The following is a 20466-nucleotide window of genomic DNA, read 5'->3' as shown; positions in this document are numbered from 1 at the left end:
TGAACATTGAAGATCAGGTATCAGTTAAGGAATTTAGCGTTCTGTGTATAGGAAGATGCAAGCCTCTAGGCTCACTGAACTCATTCCCTTCATATGCGCCTCAGCTATCTGCGGCCCATCCTGTTTCCTTGTTTCCCTTGCTTCTCGAATTCTCCCAGTTCCTCAGCAGTCACCGTGGAGGCTGGCAGCATCCACTGGATTGAAGTTTTGAGAGCCCTCATTCACATTTGGCAAATAGAAGGGGAAAAGTTGAAAGCAGTGACAGATTTCCTCTTCTCGGGCTCCAAAATCACTGTGGACAGTGACTGCAGTCATGAAATCAGAAGACAATTGCTTCTTGGCAGGAAAGCCATGACAAACCTAGTCAGTGTGCTGAAAAGCAGAGATATTATTCTGCCGACAAAGGTCCGTACAGTCAAGGCTATGGTTTTCTTAGCGGTCACTTACAGTTGTGAGAGCTGGACTGTAAAGAAGGTGGAATGCCCAAGAATTGATGCCTTCGAACTCTGATGTTGGAGAAGACTCCCGAAAGTCCCGTGGACAGCAAGGAGATCAAACCAGACAATCTTAAGGGAAACCAACGCTGAATGTTCACTGGAAGGACTGATGCTGAAGCTGAAGCTCCAGTATTTTGGTCATCTGATGTGAACAGATGACTCATTGGAAAAATCCCTGATGCTGGGAAAGATTGAGGGCAGAAGGAGAAGAGGGCATCAGAGGTTGAGATGGCTGGACGATATCACTGATGCAATGAATGTGAACTTGGGCAAACTCTGGGAGATGGTGAAGGACAGGGAGGCCTGGCATGCTGCAGTCCATGGGGTCACAAAGAGTCAGACCTGACTGGGTGACTGAACAACAAATTTGCATTTGATGGCTGTGACATTTCTTGTTTATTGATATGGCAGGAGATATTTTCATTTCACACCTTGAACATACAGCTCAAGTGGGTAACAGTAATTTTAAAAAATTGCACCCCAGCCATGGGGAAAGGAATTTAGGAACCCCCTCGGTATTCTTGAGATTCTGCCACCCCCACAAACTATTAAAGATTCTTTAATCTTCCTGAGCCCAAAGCTTCTCTCCACCCACCTCCATGTCTTCTTAGTGTCTCACTAACAAAACCCCCAGCCTACCTGGCTCAAAACGGAGCTTCCTGGCAGCCAGGTTCTCAATTTTCATGTTAAAGGAGCACTTTTTTTGCTTTCTCCACCTGTGTTTTAATTATCGTTCACCTCCATGGCTTCATTCTGTTCAGTTCCAAACACTCCCAGATATCCGTTGGCTCTTTTTGGGGTGGGTGTGTGGAAGAGATGGCAGGAGGCTACTCAGAGAAGGCAATGGCACTCCACTCCAGTACTCTTGCCTGAAAAATCCCATGGACGGAGGAGCCTGGTAGGCTGCAGTCCATGAGGTCTCTAAGAGTCGGACACGACTGAGTGACTTCACTTTCACTTTTCACTTTCATGCATTGGAGAAGGAAATGGCAACTCACTCCAGTGTTCTTGCCTGGAGAATCCCAGGGACGAGGGAGCCTGGTGGGCTGCCGTCTATGGGGTCGCACAGAGTCGGACACGACTGAAGCAACTTAGCAGCAGCAGCAGCATACTTACTACTGCAGAAATGGGACCAACCTTATCTGGCATGACTGAGACAAGTCACCATATGTAAGGCTCTTCTATTCCCATCCCAACTTCTTTGTAAGAGAAGTTTTATTAAAATGCGTACCGAAAGCAGTCTTGAAGTGAAGAGAATGCAGTATGCTGCTCACTCTCCAGCATGCTGCCTAGTTGTGTATATGTGTGTGTGTCTGTTGGTTGTGGATGACTGAAGGAGCAACATTTGCCAGGTCATCAGCTCTGGCCTTCTCCATAGCTGACCCTTTAATCTGGAACCCCAAGGTAGGAGAAGTTCTATCAATAAATAAGTACATTTTCCAGGTGGCTGAAACATACACCCCTGAGGTCATCTATATTTATATGCAGAACACAAAGTTCAGAGAGGTTAAGTGATTTTTCCAAGGGAACACAGCTGGTAAAGTGGCCAAGCTGGTATCTGGTAGATCAAGGACTGTATTTCTATTTGCTCATGTGTCGTTAAAACTTTCCTATCTTACTGAGGGTAATTTTAATGACAGTCATTCCAAGAAACGCTTCCCTGGTGGCTCAGACAGTAAAGCGTCTGTCTGCGATGTGGGCGACCCAGGTTCAATCCCTGGGTTGGGAAGATCCCCTGGAGGAGGAAATGGCAACCCACCTCAGTACTCTTGCCTGGAAAATCCCATGGATGGAGGAGCCTGGTAGGCTACAGTCCATGTGGTTGCGAAGAGTTGGACACGACTGAGGGACTTCACTTTCACTCCAAGAATCACCCCCGTTTTGAAAACTGTTTTGCTTTCTAAAAGAGGGTAGGGAAACAATTTAACTTTTTTCCTATGATATAAAATTGTTTGCATCCTTTCCAAAGTTATGCTCTCAGGTGTGTTTGAGGGGCAGGTGGGAAAGAAGCTAACACGTATTCACCAATGACCACATGCCAGGCATCTGCTAGATATCGTGCAGATTCCTATTTATGTTCCCTATTATCTGTTATTATTCCCATTTGATAGATGGAGAAACTGTGGCTCAGTGTGTATTCATTATTGATCACTGTATAACAAATGAACAGCTTTAAACAACAAACATTTATGATCTTCCATAGTTTCTGAGCAATCAGTGTTTCAGGAGCAGCTTGGGTGGTTCTGGCCGAGAATTTCATGAGGTTGCAGTCAGAGGGTGGCATGGACTGTAATCTCTGAAGATGTGACGGGGCTGAAAAATTTACTTCCATTCACCTGGTTTTTGGCCAGAAGCCTCAGTTCCTTGCCTCATGGATCTTTCCATAAGCTACCTACATGACTTCACAGCATGGAATGATCCAGGAGAGACAGAGATCACAATGGAAGCCGTAATACCTTTTAAGACTTAGTCTCTGTAGGTGAACATTGGCAATTCTGTCAATTAAGCAATGCTTAATTCTGTTTGTTCGAAGGAGAGGAGAATTAGGCTCTACACCTCTTGAAGGTGGAAGTATTAAAGAATTTGTACTTTTTTTTAGAACTACCAACTCAGGGAGGTGCCGTCAACTTGCACCTATGAACCCTTGAAGTTCATAGGCTTTGTAAGTGGTAGAGGTTAGATGCAACCATAGTTCTAGATGGTTCCACACTCTTTTTCTTTTCACTGTCCTGTGATTTCTCCCTGACTGAGGAATGGAGAGCTGTTTGCCCTTATGCGTATTTGCCCCAGACTGCAAACCTCTTTATTTGCTTTTAAAGCTTTCCCCTTTCTATCTCTCTATCATCTATCACATCTAAGCAACATCCTTCTTATTCTAAATTGGAATTTTGAATCTCCTGTGAAATTGGGAAACCTGGTAACTTTTAGTTGTGTGTCCATCAAGAGTCAGTAGACTCTGAGTGACTATTTGGGGTTTCTTTGTCATCAGGTGGCATTTATAACATTTTGGAGTGCTCTGAAAGCTTTCTTCATCTATTCCGGATTCTTCGTCTTGCAGATCATTGAAGTTGTGGGTAAGTTTTGGATGAAATAATGATAATTATAAGGGTCTGTTTAATTTATCGTTTGTATAACTCTTCAGAGTTTTCAAAGGTCATTTATACACAGCATATCACCTGATTCTCACAAAAAACCCGTTAATAAGATGGAGGCAAGTGATGCGATCTTCTGGATAAGCTATGTTGAGCCGCCACTTACCTACGTACCTTTGTTCTCTTGGCACCTGCTTGGCACTGACTCCTTCTTGCCTACAGGCCACTCCTCTGTCTTTCTACTAGTTACAATAGGCAGAGCCATAGGAGTTTGTGGTCTTGGAACCGTAAGGGGAGGGAAAACTTTTCTTCTACTCTCTTAAGTTATGTCTTGCAGGACTGCAATTAAATACAAGCACCAGATAACGGAAGAAAAGACAAACCCATTTTATTCATACTATATTTTTATGTGCATGAGGGCTTCGCAGAAATGAAAGCCTAAAGAAAAGATTAAATTCAGAGGTTTATATGCCATCTTAGCAAAGAGTGATAAATTGTGGAGAAGTGACTAGTCAAAGAAAAAGGGGATTTGGGCTCCATAAGGGTGGTAAATTTGAGGAAGGTGATAGGCAATATACAGACTAGACTCAAGTAATCTCTAATGATAAAAGTGGTTCTTTACTTGGTAGGGGAGAAGAGGACACTTCTATATGTGGAAACATCTCACTTTTACAAGGAAAATTTATGCCTTATTTTTAGACAGAAAGAAGAGGGTAGAGAGCTCTTCCTGTGTGTGCTATTTCCTCAGTTGCATTCAGCTTGAGATAATTCTTATGTCAAAGTGGCATATTTGTAGGTGGTATTCTGATCCATTTCAGAGTGAATATTCTAATTTGCATTTACTCTTGTGGAAAGAGCATAGGTTTGTGTTAAACTTGGGTTCAGATTCCAGCTTTACTATTTACTAGAAACGGTCCTCAGGCAAGTAACTTTATTTCTTTGAATCTTGGTTTTCTCATCTGTAAAATGTGGATTAAAAGCAATACCTACTTCATTGGACTGTTACAAGGATTAGATGATACATAAAGATGCTTAGCTCAGCGACTGCAAGATAGTCAACACTCAAAGGCACCTTACATTTCTAAACACACTTGCTCTGATAAAGTCACTTCTCTGTATACCAAGATCTCAGCTTGCTGCGTGACTTGGAGAAATTCCTTGGCCTCTCAAACTACCTTCACTTCTAAAATGAGTGGGTTCAATTGCATAATTCCCGAGGTTCCTTCCATCTCTTAACAATTAACACCTTGAAATTGTCTATACAGCACACCCATACTATTTACTTAAAAAAATCTATTCATTATATCCTGCTTGCCTTTGCTTGCTGGAGTAATTTTAGATAATAGTTGCACAGAATTAATAGAAGCCAGAGGGGTTGTTCAGAATGTTTTTTTACATGCGGGGATTGAGCAACATACTTATGTACATAATTACCTTTTCTTTTCCTTTGCAGTCTAGGAGGGCATATTGAAAAGCTAGCAGTGATTTGTTTCCCCTCCTATTGGCTCAAGAAACTGGCTAATGCAGTTTTATGTTAATTGGAAGACATGCTAAATAGCATAAGAAAAAGAAAGAGAGGCACTCAGTTAGAAAAAGTGCTTTTTAATCATCTACCTAAATGTGAGTGTCTGATGGGTTTGCAGGAATTTCTGCAGCCCCCTGAGGGAAGCTTTCCCTGTCCTCACTAGAGTTGATGAATAACGGATTCCAAGCAGGGCTCTGCAAACACCAGCAAACTATTCTTTCTGAATCCTCTTTCTAATTTCTTCTCCCCCACAAATGCCTGGCTGTGATTTTGGCTTGATCTCTTGTCTCTTAAATACACTATTCTTTGCTCAGCACGTGCTTCATTTTATGGCTAACAGAAAGGCAGTTTGATCTGAAGTCACCCTCCTGCTCTAAAACCTTCAGTGCTTCCCTATTGCCCACTGCATTGAATACCAACTGCTCAGCCCAGAATCTTAACTTTCCTGGGAAGCCAAAGCAGTGGACTTGCTTCTTCCCACACATGCCCTGGGATTTAAAAATTTGCCCTCTTATGATTCATTCTCTTCCCTCCAACTTCTATGCTCTTCTTCCCTTTCCTATTTTTCTACCTATCACCATCACACTCAGATTACCAGGACCCAGAGGCAAAGGATGTCTCTTCCAAGAAGACTTTCAATTCTTTCTCTGTTCTTTGAGTCACTGTTACATTTAATTTCAGGAATTCAGTATCTAGATAAGTGGTTCCGAGCACAAGCTTGGTAATCTGACAGACCTGGGAATGAATGTGGTTTCCGTCACTTACCGTGCTACCTTGGCAAAGTCACTTCCCCTCTCTAGTTTTTACACTTATTGTCTGTAAAATGGGGTTAATGATATTTACTTCTTTGTGTTGTTGTGGGGAGTAAAGGAAATGATGCCTATGAGACAGTGTACTGCCTGGTTCATGTTTATTTTTAGAAATGGAATGTATAATAATGTATTTTACATTTGTTTCTTCCTACTTTTTGGAAGCACGCACCACAGTCAATGCCCACTGTCCTCCATCCACCACTCCAGCCAGAGTGCTAGCTCCTTGCAAACTCATCTCTATCACTGGCTGGTAGAATTGTATCATGGACTTTAATTCTTTGTTCTTTCCTGCAGCCAAGATTTGTTTTGGTTAGCATTTGCCGTCTTCAATGAGAGGGATGTAAACAAAAAAGTAAAAGTACTATATTTGGAGTTTTTAACCCTAAATAAGTGTAAAAGAAAGTTAAACATTCACATGTTGTATTCTATAAGTTGGTAACATTTATACTCCCAAAGTCATTAAAGCTTAAAATTGCCCTAAAATTTTTGGTATATCCTGTATTTCCCCACCTCTGGTCTTTGGGTTCAGTTAGATATTTCACTTTGGCACAGAGTGAGAAGGAAGTGATGGTGCCACTCGGCCAAAGAGGCTGAGAGACGTGGAGCAGAGCCGCCAGGAGAGCCCATCCTTGATAAGGTGACCTGCATGTGTGTGCGTGCGCGCTAAGTCACTTCAGTTGTGCCCGACTCTTTGCGACCCCCAGGACTGTAGCCGGCTAGGCTCCCCTGTCCATGTTATTCTCCAGGCAAAAATCCCTCCTCCAGAAATCTTCCTGACCCGGGCCTTGAACCCATGTCTCTATGTCTTCTGCACTGGCAGGTGGTTTCTTTACCACTACTGCCATCATTGGCTGAAACTAGAGATTTGGGGTGGTTTGTCACAAAGCAGCAGTTACTGAATATACCCTTTTAACTACTGTCCTGCCCACGGTAGGTTCTTAGTAAATATTTATTGCATTTAATTAGCAAATTCCTGTATTGTGCTTTGGGGAACACTTTTGTTCTCAAGGTTAGTTTATTTATTTCATTAATTAAGGACTTCTTTCAATTGAGATGTTAACTCATTAGGATATTTGGGGAAATTGACTTCTAAGGTGGTAGGACTCAAGACTTGGCACATGCAAATCTGCTTGTGAAAAGCAAGCAGTGGTTAATTTCCAAGGGCTTGAGCCTCTATATTAAACATGCAGTAAGCTTTGACAATCTCAAAGCCAGGCTTCAGCAGTATGTGAACCGTGAACTTCCAGATGTTCAAGCTGGTTTTAGAAAAGGCAGAGGAACCAGAGATCAAATTGCCAACCTCTGCTGGATCATCGGAAAAGCAAGAGAGTTCCAGAAAAACATCTATTTCTGCTTTATTGACTATGACAAAGCCTTTGACTGTGTGGATCACAATAAACTGTGGAAAATTCTGAAATAGATGGGAATACCAGACCACCTGACCTGCCTCTTAAGAAACCTATATGCAGGTCAGGAAGCAACAGTGAGAACTGGACATGGAACAACAAACTGGTTCCAAATAGGAAAAGGAGTACGTCAAGGCTGTATATTGTCACCCTGCTTATTTAACTTCTATGCAGAGTACATCATGAGAAACACTGGGCTGGAAGAAGCACAAGCTGGAATCAAGATTGCTGGGAGAAATATCAATAACCTCAGATATGCAGATGACACCACCCTTATGGCAGAAAGTGAAGAGGAACTAAAGAGCCTCTTGATGAAAGTGCAAGAGGAGAGTAAAAAACTTGGCTTAAAGCTCAATGTTCAGAAAACCAAGATCATGGCATCTGGTCCCGTCACTTCATGGGAAACAGATGGGGAAACAGTGGAAACTGTCAGGGTTTATTTTTTTGGGCTCCAAAATCACTGCAGATGGTGATTGCAGCCATGAAATTAAAAGACGCTTACTCCTTGGAAGGAAAGTTATGACCAACCTAGATAGTATATTGAAAAGCAGAGATATTACTTTGCCAACAAAGGTCCATCTAGTCAAGGCTATGGTTTTTCCAGTGGTCATGTATGGATGTGAGAGTTGGACTGTGAAGAAGGCTGAGCACCGAAGCATTGATGCTTTTGAACTGTGGTGTTGGAGAAGACTCTTGAGAGTCCCTTGGACTGCAAGGAGATCCAACCAGTCCATTCTGAAGGAGATCAGCCCTGGGATTTCTTTGGAAGGACTGATGCTGAAGCTGAAACTCCAATACTTTGGCCACCTCATGCGAAGAGTTGAGTCATTGGAAAAGACCTTGATGCTGGGAGGCATTGGGGGCAGGAGGAGAAGGGGACGACAGAGGATGAGATGGCTGGATGGCATCACTGACTCGATGGACGTGAGTCTGAGTGAACTCCGGGAGTTGGTGATGGACAGAGAGGCCTGGCGTGCTGTGATTCATGGGGTCGCAAAGAGTTGAACACGATTGAGCGACTGAACTGAAATGAAACTTTGAAAAGGGCTTCCCTGATGCCTCAGTGGGTGAAGAATCTTTCTGCAATGCAGTAAACACAAGAGATGCTGGTTTGATCCTTGGTTCAGGAAGATCCCCTGGAGAAGGAAATGGCAACCTACTCCAGTATTCTTGCCTGGAAAACTTCATGGGGAGAGCAGCCTGGTGGGCTACAATCCAAAGTGTTGCCAAGAGTCAAACACGACTGAGCGACTAAGCACACAAACTTTGAAAAGAGAACATGAAACAGAAGCACACTTTTTTTTTGTACTATGCATTTGAAACGTGGTATGTATTTTACACTTACAGCATACCGCAATTAGGATGCTAAATTTCCATCTGAAGTATTTGATTTAGATTTCATAAAATTTACAGTTGGCAAAGTAGAGTCATATAACTAAGTCTTGAGCATACTTAAAATTTTTCTCATAACTGGATCAGATCTTGGTTTTAAAATTCATTAAAAATCCACATTTCAGTCACTCTAGCCACATTTTGAATACTCAGTAGCCACATGTGGCTTGTAGTTAGTATATTGGGACAGTGCAGATCTGGATGTTTCATGAGTATCATCTTCCCCAAACCCTCAAGGACTGTTTCTTTTCCAGTGGTACCACCATATCTGTATGTTAGGAGTTCAGGGATATTATCCTCGACTTCTTCTTCTCCCCTTTCCAGCGTTCCACCAGTCAGGAGTCCTATTGAAGCCACCTCATCCATGGCTCACTGATCCATCCTCCTCTCTCCAGTCTGCAGTGACACTTCTCTGGGTGAGGCTCCTACTGTCTCTCACTTGAAATGACTGTAACAGGCTTCTTACTGGAGTCCCTTCTTCCTGTGGTCACTCCACCTTCTGCTACTCTCTTCTCTATCTGAAGACAGCTCGATCTTCCTAACATGCAGATCTGACCACTCTCTCCTTCTCCTGTGGCTTGCATCTTTTCCATGGCTCTCTGTGTCCCCTCAGATACATTCTAAGCTCCTCAAGGTGATTTATGAGGCTTTGCCTACTGCTCCACCCTCATATTTTCAGTTCCAATGTGATTTATGAGGCTTTGCCTACTGCTTCACCCTCATATTTTCTGGTCCAGTCAAGCTATAATGCTGTCCCTTCAGTTTCCTCTGTGACCTCTGGGCCTTTGCACATGATAATCTGTCCGGGATGCCATTCCTTTCCCCCCTTCCACTTCCTGCTTATCCTTCAGTTTACTTTCTCTGAGAAGCCTCCTCAGATCCCCTTGAGTCTGCATTAGGGGCTCCTCGTCAATGCTCTGACATCTCTGGTACTTCCCTTCCCTGCCACCTTCTGGCATCAGTGACAGAACTCTGTGTGGTTATGGACTAGTTGTGCCTTCTTCACTGCTATATTCCCCAGCCTCTAGAACGATGTCTAGAATAGGTACCTGGTTATACGTATTGAATAGATTATAGAACTTTCTTCTCAAACCAGTGTGCCAGCTTGTATCCTACTCCTCAGAAGCATCTAGGTGATGGAAAGCAAATCCAATACTAACTTCTGGAAAATCACCCCCAATCCAAGTCTAACACGTAGTGGGCCAGTGGTCTTGGTGCCCATGGTGACAGAATAGCCAGCACACCTCCCAGTGTGTGCCTTGAGCCAATGGAGTAATTGTTCTACGTTTGCACCCTCGTTTGAAACTCACTACTGGCTTCCCAGCACATTTAGAATAAAACTCAGGCTCTCCCTACAGCCTGCAAAGTACTGAGTGATCTGACCCTGCCCACCACACTGTCCCTTCTTCCCCCACCCTCCTTCTGCAGCAAACCCCTTCCCTGGATCATTTGACTTCAGCCACACTATACCCATCATCACTCTGTTTCTACCTCAGGACCTTTGCACTTGCTGTTCTTTCTGGCTTTTCTTCTTGTTCTAGTCTCAAATGGCTTTCCCTCTGATAAGCCCTCTCTGATTTACCTAAAGTAGCCCCTTGCCCAGTCCCTCTGCATTTCCTTATCTAATTTTGTTGTCTTTATGGTACTTTATTTTTTGTGCTCTAAAATCACTGCAGATGGTGATTGCAGCCATGAAATTAAAAGACGCTTACTCCTTGGAAGGAAAGTTATGACCAACCTAGATAGCATATTCAAAAGCAGAGACATTACTTTGCCAACAAAGGTCCATCTAGTCAAAGCTATGGTTTTTCCAGTGGTCATGTATGGATGTGAGAGTTGGACTGTGAAGAAGGCTGAGCGCCAAAGAATTGATGCTTTTGAACTGTGGTGCTAGAGAAGACTCTTGAGAGTCCCTTGGACTGCAAGGAGATCCAACCAGTCCATTCTAAAGGAGATCAGTCCTGGGTGTTCTTTGGAAGGAATGATGCTAAAGCTGAAACTCCAATACTTTGGCCACCTCATGCGAAGAGTTGACTTATTGGAAAAGACTCTGATGCTGGGAGGCATTGGGGGCAGGAGGAGAAGGGGACGACAGAGGATGAGATGGCTGGATGGCATCACAGACTCGATGGACAAGAGTTTGGGTGAACTCCAGGAGTTGGTGATGGACAGGGAGGCCTGGTGTGCTGCAATTCATGGGGTCGCAAAGAGTTGGACACGACTGAGTGACTGAACTGAACTGAACTGAACTGATGGTACTTAGACTTGTCTGAGATTGTTCTATGTATATAGTTTTTCTGTTTAGAGTTAGCCTCTTCCTGCTTGAATGTACATCCCTTGTCATCTGATTCATGGATGGGAGCATGGCTGCTTCCCTAGTGCCTAGAACAGTGCCTTGAATCTTGTTCAGTCCCTAAGTCATGTCCAACTCTTTGTGACCCCATGGACTATAGGGTGTCAGGCTTCCTGTCCTTCACTATCTCCCAGAGTTTGCTCAAACTTAAATCCACTGAGTCAGTGATGTCATCCAGCCATCTCATCCTCTGTCATCCCCTTCTCCTTCTGCCCTCAATCTTTCCCAGCAACAGGGTCTTTTCCAATGAGTCGGCTCTTCGCATCAGGTGGCCAAGTATTGGAGCTTCAGCTTTGGCATCAGTCCTTCCAATGTATATTCAGGGTTGATTTCCTTTAGGACTGACTGATTTGATCTTGCTCTCCAACTGACTCTCAAGCGTCTTCTCTAGGTACTCAATATATACTTGTTCAATGGATGTGCAATTGGATTGGATGTGCAATTAAGCTTTTCAGCAAGCAAAAATACTTCCAGGGATCAGTTTAGGCAGATTCCAAACATTCTTTCTTTCTTACTTTTTTGTTTGTTAACCAATTTTATTGACCAGTGGTAATGATGTCTTTTCATTTTTATATAATAGAACTGGTTCATGGTCCCGTGGTTTTATGAATTTAGAAAAATGAATGTAGTCCTGTAACCACGACTGCAATTGGAGATGGTCAGCTGAACATTCTTTTTACTTCCCCAGGAAAGGTGTAAGAATTCTGCCCCAGGGAGTTCCTACCATTCTTCTGGGAATGTTTTAACCCTGCCTGGATCCTTACTCATCCTATTCAGAGCATCTTAGAGAAATCATGGTCATTACTTCTTACTTCAGTGTGTAGTTCTGGCAAATAGGAATACTCTTACATAATTGTTCTAGTCAGGAAGGAAGATAAAAAGGAAAAAATAATGAGAGTTCCCTCAATGAAATTAGCAGCCTGCAGCAGGATAACTGTCCTTCCTACTCCTTAATTGAAATGGATGTACATATGGCTAGTGGCTGAAGCATTTGTCAGATACAGGTACATCGGCCAGAATCTTAACTGTTGCCATCGCATTTCCCCATGCTCTGCAGTGTGGCATTTTTGGGTCATTAATGAAATCCAGACTATAAAGATTCCAGAGAAGAAATAAAGTGAAAACAAAGCAACCTCTTGCAAACCCACGCTCTTCTTTAAATAAAGAGCAATGTCTTTTGAATAATTCAACCCCGCCTGTCAAAATATATTTTTTTGGGGGGGAGGGGTGGGCTATTCATTTGGAACTGCTCCAGGAGCCTCTTAATTTGCAGCCTTTGGTGCATTTTCGGGGCTGAAACAAATCTGCTGACTTCTGTTTTATTTCCTATTGCATATCTAGATCTTAAAAGGCTGTTGGTTTGATTAAAGTTAAACATGTTGTTACCCCAGTTCTTAGAATGCACACCCCTTTAATGGGGCTGGGAAATCTTGTCATTGTTTTCTTCTCAGGAAGTTGTTAGCACTTCATTATTGTTCTGTTAAACTTTTCACCCATGACTGGGGTTCTTTTGTCTGCCCTTGGGGTTCCCTCAGAGAGTTTTACTTTTTAACTTCTAACTTCCAGGTGAAATCCAAGGAGAGCATCTGGGTGTAAACAAGGTTATTCAAGGTGGGCTGGCTGGTGACCAAGTTCTTTCTTGTTGTTGTTCAGCCCCTAAGCTGTGTCTGACTCTTTGCAACCCTATGGACTGCAGCATTCCAGGCTTCTTTGTCCTCCACTGTCTCCCGGAGTTTGCTCAAATTTGTGTACTTATTCAATAATAATAGTAAATTATTATTATATATTATTATTATTCCTATTTATTGAACTCAGACTCTGCTAGGTCTGTGTTAAGACCATTCTCTCCTAACCTCATTTAACGGGCACAACAGCCCTGTGAGGTGGGTCTAATTATGCCCACTTACAGATGGAGAAACTAAGACTCAGAGAGCTAAGTGCATGCCCAAGGTCACAGAGCTGGTAGAGGTCATTATGCAGAGTGAAACCTAGAACTGACTTCAAAGCCCACAGTCTTCCTTGTTCTGCTAAATAGATGCTCCAGACTGAAGCATGAGGGTGGTAATCCAGGAGATTGGCTACCACCTGAGTTAGGTTAGGGCCTGGCTTTATGAGAATCCACTGGCCTGCTGGTTGGAGGGCCCAGGCATCCTCTTCTCTGGAAATGAGGTGTCATGGGTACTCTTGCTGGCCTGGTGATTCACAGGATAGTCTTTGCTGTCAGGCAGATCTGGGGGTTTGAACCCTGGCTTCGCCACTTCTTGTTATGGTAGGCTTAATAATGGCCCCCAAATATGTTCATGTCTTAATCCCTGTGAATGTTACATGGCAAAAGGGACTTTGTAGATGTGATTAAGATGGGGAGATTATCCTGGATTACCTGGGGACCCAATGTAATTATGAAGATCTGTATAAGAGAGAGGCAGGAGGCTCAGAGTTAAGAGAAGGAATATAACAACTGTTTTCATCTGTTTGGGCCACTACAACAAAATACCACAGACTGGGAGGCTTATCAACCACATTTATTTCTCACAATTCTGGAGGCTGCAAGTCCACGATCAAGATGCTGGAAGATTTGGTATGTAGTGAGAGCCCAATTCCTGGCTCATCAGTAGCTGTCTTCTCGCTGCGTTCTCACAGGGTAAAAGGGATGAGGGACTCATTGGGGTCTCTTTTATAAGGGCACTAATCTCATTCATGACGGCTCTACCCTTATGACCTAGTCACCTCCTAAAGGTTCCATCTTCAATCACCACCACACTGGGAATCAGTTGTCAACATAGGAGTTTGGAAGGGCACAAACATCCCTGTCTATAACAACAGGGAGCAGAGATTGGAGTGATGTCCTTAAGAGATGGAGGAAGGGGCCATAAGCCAGGGATGGAATGCAGGCAGCTACTAGAAGCTGGAAAAGGCAGGGAAATAGATCCTCCCCTCAAAGCCTCTAGAGGGAACCAGTTCTCCTGACACCTTGATTTTAGCCCTGGGAGCCTGATTTCTGGCTTTTGACTTCCAGAACTGCAAGAGAATAAATCTGTGTTGTTCTAAGCACCTAAATTTATGGTATAGTGGCAATGGAGAACTAATACACCAGGATGTTTGTCTTTGGGCTTATGAATGATCCTCTCTGAGTCTCAATTTCATTATCTGTGAAATGGGCATAATACTAACAATGCCTGCATCATAGCCTGATGCTGAAAATGAAAGGAGTTGATGCACGAAAGTTCCTTTATGGTTGGCACATAGTACGTGTTGATTAAATGTTAGCTAAGACTCCAATGCTGGGAAAGATTGAGGGCAAGAGGAGAAGGGGGTGACAGAGGATGAGATGGTTGGATGGCATCACTGACTCAATGGAAATGAATTTGAGCAAACTCTGGGAGATAGTGAAGGACAGGGAAGCCCTGGGTTCTGCAGTCCATGGGGTTGCAATGAGTTGGACACAACTGAGTGAATGAACAATGACCATGATGACTACTATTACCACTACTATTATTATTAATGCTAATATGAAGATAAGCATGCCAATCAAAGAACCTGAAAATAAAAATCAACTCAGGAGCAACTTTGTATTGGGCTAATTCATATCCTGTCTATTGGATATTAGATATTGGATATCCTGTCTATTGGATAAAATATTGCACTATTTAATACTGAGGGACTCATTGTATATTAGAGGACTCATGGATGAGCTTCAGAGGGTCTGTGGATTTCTATAATCATATCCCAGGAGCCTGCATAGTACCTGGTACACAGTAGGTACTGCACAAATATTTAAGGCATAATTATTGACAGCTAGAAATCGGTGTTTCTTTGCTTTTGTTGTCTTTTTTTTTCCTAGTAGCTTTGAGGAGTCTGGCAGACCCTAGCGTAACTGGGGGCCTGCCTTATGGAGATGGGCTTGCCTTCTGCCCTCAGCCATCTGGTAAACCCTGGCACCACCTCCCCAGGGCCACCAGCACTCACTCTCCCAACCCAGTGCCAGTCCTTCTCTGCTCTGGCCACTGAAGAGGAAGTCTCCATGGTAACAGTTTCAGGGGCATTCGGCCAACCGAAGCCAGAGGAAATGAAGGAGGGAAGGGTGCCCATGCCAGCCAGTGCTTCCTGGGGACACGCTTAAGCCAGTTTGCTTTGTCTCCAGTGGAGATCTCAGCCTTAGAGGGTGGCAGATCGTGTAGCAATTGAGGAGTGGTTGGGGCTTATCTTTCAGTGACTTCTTTCCTTTCCTTACACCCTCCTTTTGTCACATCCTTTCCCCATCCTTGTATAAGGATCCCAATGCTTCCAAAGAACCTGAAGTTACCCACTGTTGCCAAGTAAAATCTCTGGGATTTCAAGCTGGCTCCCTCATATACTGGTAGTGTGACCTTGAGTAAGCTACCTAACCTCCCTGGGCCTTGGTTTCATCATCTGTAAAATGGGATTTTTGTAAACATGAATAGAGAATCTGTGGTGCCCTTAGCATGATGCCTGAAAGCTAGTAAATGCTTATTAAAATTTCCTCTATAGTATCTGCTTGAAATGGGGAAACTGAGGCCTGGGTCCTGTTCCCTAGAATCCTCATGGTCAGCAATCCTATTTTCTCTTTCTCTGGGAGTAACTTCTCTTTCTCCCAATTAAATCTTCCCTGTCTCTCGTCTCCTGTCATCAGGGCCCTCCTAAATATCAGATTGTTAGCCTCTGACAAATAGATCCATTCTCAAATGTTCAAGGCTGAGTTGGAGACTTTTAAAGGGTTTTTTTGCGTTTTAGAAGAGTGTTCCTGAGCCTTCCCTGGTGGTCCAGTGACTAAGACTCTGCTCCCAATGCAGGGGGCCTGGGTTTGATCCCTAGTCAGGGAACTAGATCCCACATGCTGCAATTAAGAGTTTGAATGCTGCAAGTTAAGATCCTGCATGCCACAACTAAGACCCAGCACAGCCAAATGTGTGTGTGTGTGTGTGTGTGTGTGTGTGTGTTTAAAGAGGGTATTCTCAGTGATGATGCCTGCAATGCAGGAGATCTGGGTTTGATCCTTGGGTCAGGAAGATCCACTGGAGAAGGGAATGACAACCCACTCCAATATCTTTCCTGGAGAATTCCATGGACAGAGGAGCCTGGCAGGGTACAGTCCATTGGGTTGCAAAGAGTTGGACACGGCTGAGCGACTAACACACAGTGATGATAATGCTTTAATTTGAAGGCAAAATCTTGAGAGGGTAAAAGTTGCCCGGCATCAGGCAGTGAGAGGTTTTAAAAATAAGAGAGAGATGATATCACTGAAGCTCAGAGAAGTCAATCAACTCGCTCCGGGCCACACAGCTGCTCAGTGGTGAAGCTGGGATTTGAACCTCTGTCTGCTTTTCAGTTGAGCTCATGCAGCACCCTCCTGTTTTTCCTCAGTTGGTTTCTTACTTGTTCACCCATAGAGATGCACAGAAGAGATGATCTGTCAGATGCTCTGAAACCAGAGGTAGAATGCTGATCCAGTAGCTGAAATTTGGAAGGTTGGCAGAGACAAACGTGGTAGCTTCCTTGCCTCTCAGCTCAGCTGGGAGAACAGATCTTATCAACAACTTCCCGGCTTCCCTGAGGGGGATTTGAGAGGCATTTGTAATGCAGATCTGACTCTGGGCAAGGACCCAGCTTCCCACCATCACCTCTGGCTGAGCCATTTCCTTAAATTACAGGAAGCTGTTTTTCCCCCTCTCAGGCCCTGAGGTCTGAAGCTGAAGCTGAGCTCCCGCAGCACGAGCCCTCTCTTCTCCCTCCCCGTTTGAAGCGCACCATCTCTTTTCCATCTTTGCCTCCCCTTCTCCCTACTTTCTCTAAGGAGCTGGAGGTGTCAGAAAAACGAGAGAGAAGGGACAAAGAAAAGCACTGAGTCTCTGGGCTCGAGTTATCAAATGAGCTGTTCCTGCTGGTCCCTGCATGCAATTAAGACTTGCAAATCCGTGTTGCTCAGGTGTTGGCAACATTAATCCCAGGCACCCAGCATCCCCAAATGGCTACTCTTGTCATTTAGCCAGTCTCCGTAGGGTGTGCCTGGGCATGGGCAGGTGGGATTCAGAGACGCTTGTGGCCATAGTGAACTCATTCATTTACTCACTCACTCTCTGTCCATTCATTCCCCAGACAGTTATTACTAAGTTCCCTTTATAGATCAGTATCAGACAGACAAAATGAACAACCTCTGCCCTCTAGAGCAAACTGCCCTTTTTCGAATGGGACTTGAACCCACAATCTTCCGACTGAAACTGTACAGCTGTCTCAGGATTCAGTGAAACTCAGGTTCTTCATATCTCGGTGCAGAAGGAACTCAGTGAGAGGCAAAATAGGCAAGAAATAGATTTATTAACATCCTTTGGAAAGAGGTTGCAGGAAAATGAGGTGTGAGAATGTCGCGTAGTAATGTCACAGGTCTTACGCAAGTTCTTGGGACGGGCAGCCTAGTGAAGTTCCTTGGCTTTGTGCAGGGAAGAATTCAAGAGCAAGCCACAGTAAAGTGAGAGCATGTTTGCTGGAACAGACACACCTTCCATAGACAGAATTTGGTCCCTCTCAAAAGGCGAGAGCACCCTGAAAAATGGGGTGGTTAGTTTTTCTGGGCTGGATAATTTCATTGACTAACCAATGATAGGAATATTTCAACTATTTTGGGGAAGGACAGAGATTTCCTGGAATTTGGGCTACTGCCCACTTTTTTACTTTTATGGTCAGTCTCAGTATTGTTGGGCTTCCCATGTGGCGCAGTGGGTAAAGAATCTGCCTGCCAATGCATGAGAAGCAAGGGATGCAGATTCCATCCCCGGGTGGGGAAGGTCCCCTAAAGTAGAAAATGGCAACCCACTCCAGTATTCTTGCCTGGAAAATTCCATGGACAGAGGAGTCTGGTGGGGTACAGTCCACTGGGTCACTAAGAGTCAGACAGACTGAGCACACACCGTCTCAGAACTGTCACGGTGCCTGTGGGAAGCAGCAGCAATGTATTACAATGAACAAATGATGAGGCTGGAAGTCCACTGGAAGTCGAATCATCTGCTGTCTTGGGTCTGGTAGGTTCTAGCCAGTTTTTGTCATATCCTCAATGGCTATGTCATTCTTTTGAAGGCTGTGCCTTGCCCACTTCCCTCCTATCTCACCAGAACGGTTAATTCTCCTCAAGTGGCAAGTGCTGAAGTAGCAGAAGGAACAACATTTACATGCAGTGTTAGGGAGAGGATCCTTCCTTACATCAGCCCCTGAGGCTTCCTGGAGGAGGTAGCACTTGAGTTGGCTTTTTTTCCCTCACTTTTTCAGAATGACAAGATCGTTCATGCTTGTCAAGACAAATTCAAACAAACCAGAACTACGTAAAAGAAGCATACGGAAGTTTTCTTGTTCCTGGATCTCAATCCCATCTCCAGGGAACCACCGTTACTGGTGTGGCGTTTATCCTTTTCAAGGTCTTCCTGTATGCATATGTGAATGTGAAAATCACTCAGTCATGTCCAACTCTTTGCGACCCCTGGGCTGTAGCCCACCAGGTTCCTCTGTCCAGGGAATTCTCCAGGCAAGAATACTGGAGTGGGTTGCCATTCTCTTCTTCAGGGGGTCTTCTCAACCCAAGGATCAAACTTGGGTCTCCTGCATTGCAGGCAGATTCTTCACCGTGTGAGCCACCAAGGAAGCCCGTATTGTGTACATATATCAATATTGATATCAGGTGTCACGGTTACTGAACCGAACTGGGGTCTGCTTGCTGGATGCACAGCAAAGCCACCCAGCTGACCACAGCTTGTGGTGATGGGAAGTACAGCGTTTATTGCAGGTGCCAAGGACGAGAGTGGGAGACAAGTCTCAGCTCCACTGCCAAAGTGGTCTTTGAGGTAGGATTTTCTTTTTTTAAGGGGAAGAACACAGAGACTGGGGTTAATCATCATCTTCTGATGTTTCTGTTTCCTAGTTACAGCTTCAGGAGTCAGCTTGTCTCTGGTGTACGATTCTCTGGCCTTGACCTGGGATATGTTAGCCCATTTTATCCTGGGGAAACAACCTGAGTTGTTTGCTTTTTAAAAACAGCTTTATTGAGATATGTCACATACCACACATTTTACCCATTTAAAGTGTACAGTTCAATGTTTCTTGTGTATTCACAGAGTTGTACAATCTTAATCTAGATTATCACAGTTTAAATTTAGGATATTTTCGTCCCTTAACCCCTAGCAGTAACTCCCCATTTCCCTCACCCTTCCTCAGCCCCTGGTAACCCCTAATTTATTTTCTGTTTTTATGGGTTTGCCCATCTCAGTTCATATAAATGGAATCATATATGGGGGAGGAAAAAGAATTTTCACTCTACACTTCTAGGTTCTTGACTGAGATACCTCCTGTAATAAAAAACAGATTAACAGGAGAAAAGCAAACAAAAGTTTAATAACATGAATACCTCCTGTATATGTGGGAGTTGTTGTTCAGTCATTAAGCCATTTCTGACTTTTTGTGACCCCATGGACTGCAGCATGCCAGGCTCCACTGGAGTTTGCTGAAAACTCCACCTAGGAGTTTGCTGAAACTCATGTCCACTGAGTTAGTGATGCTGTCCAACATCTCATCCTCTGTCACCCCCTTCTCCTGCCTTCAGTCTTTCCTAGTATCAGGATCTTTTCCATTGACTCAGCTTTTTGCATTGGGTGGCCAAAGTCTTGAAGCTTCAGCTTCAGCATCAGTCCTTCCAATGAATATTCAGGGTTAATTTCCCTTAGGACTGACTGGTTTGGTCTCCTTGCAGTCCAAGGGACTCTCAAGGGTCTTCTCCAGCATCACAGTTTGAAAGCATGGGTTCTTCGGCTCTCAGCCTTCTTTATGGTCCAACTCTCACATCTGTACATGACTCCTGGAAAAATCATAGCTTTGACTATATGTGGGAGAGACCCAGAAAAATTAAGAAATTTAAATTTCTCCACCTAACAACCAAAGAAGATGTTGGTGAGGAAAGCGGTGAGTCAGGGACATTACTAGGAAAAGCATGGTAAAGAAGAGTAAGGTTGTTATACGGCTGTAAGTCATTCCCTTCTCCAGCGATAAAGCTTTCTAGGGATTTAGAGCCATCCCCCTCAAATGCAGATTTCTCTTAAACAAGATAAATGTCTCTTAACGAAAGGGTAACTTCTACTCAGTTTTCAGAGCTTTCTGTATATCTGCTGGGTTTTTTTTGTTTTTTTGTTTTTTTTAAATAATCAGCCTGAAATAATCCTTATGCCAAAGAGGCGGATTTTGAGATTTTATATTCTGCTCCCCTTCACAGACAAAATCTGTCCTTCTGTGTCTGGCTTCACTTACCGTAACATTTTTAGGGTTCATTTGTGTTGAAGCATGAATCAGTACTTATTCTTTTCTTTATGGTTGAATAATATTGTATTATATGGATA

The 20466-nt window shown here is 43.8% G+C and overlaps 1 protein-coding gene across 3 annotated transcripts in view; it reads left to right on the top strand.

Annotated features, from left to right (window-relative positions):
• Positions 1-20466, top strand: part of RPH3A (rabphilin 3A) — a 293036-nt gene that overhangs the window by 33310 nt on the left and 239260 nt on the right. Inside the window, exon 1 of one of the 3 annotated variants that reach the window (XM_059875880.1) lies at positions 3506-3571. The exons of the other annotated variants lie outside the window; for them this stretch is intronic. The gene's annotated coding sequence lies outside the window, so the exon portion shown is untranslated. Of the gene's footprint in view, positions 1-3505; positions 3572-20466 lie in introns of those variants that run through there. 3 annotated transcript variants of the gene reach the window in all.

This window comes from Bos taurus, chromosome 17 (genome assembly GCF_002263795.3).
Source record: "Bos taurus isolate L1 Dominette 01449 registration number 42190680 breed Hereford chromosome 17, ARS-UCD2.0, whole genome shotgun sequence".
In the NCBI taxonomy this organism is placed as follows: domain Eukaryota; kingdom Metazoa; phylum Chordata; class Mammalia; order Artiodactyla; family Bovidae; genus Bos; species Bos taurus.
This window is presented reverse-complemented; position numbering and strand designations above follow the sequence as displayed.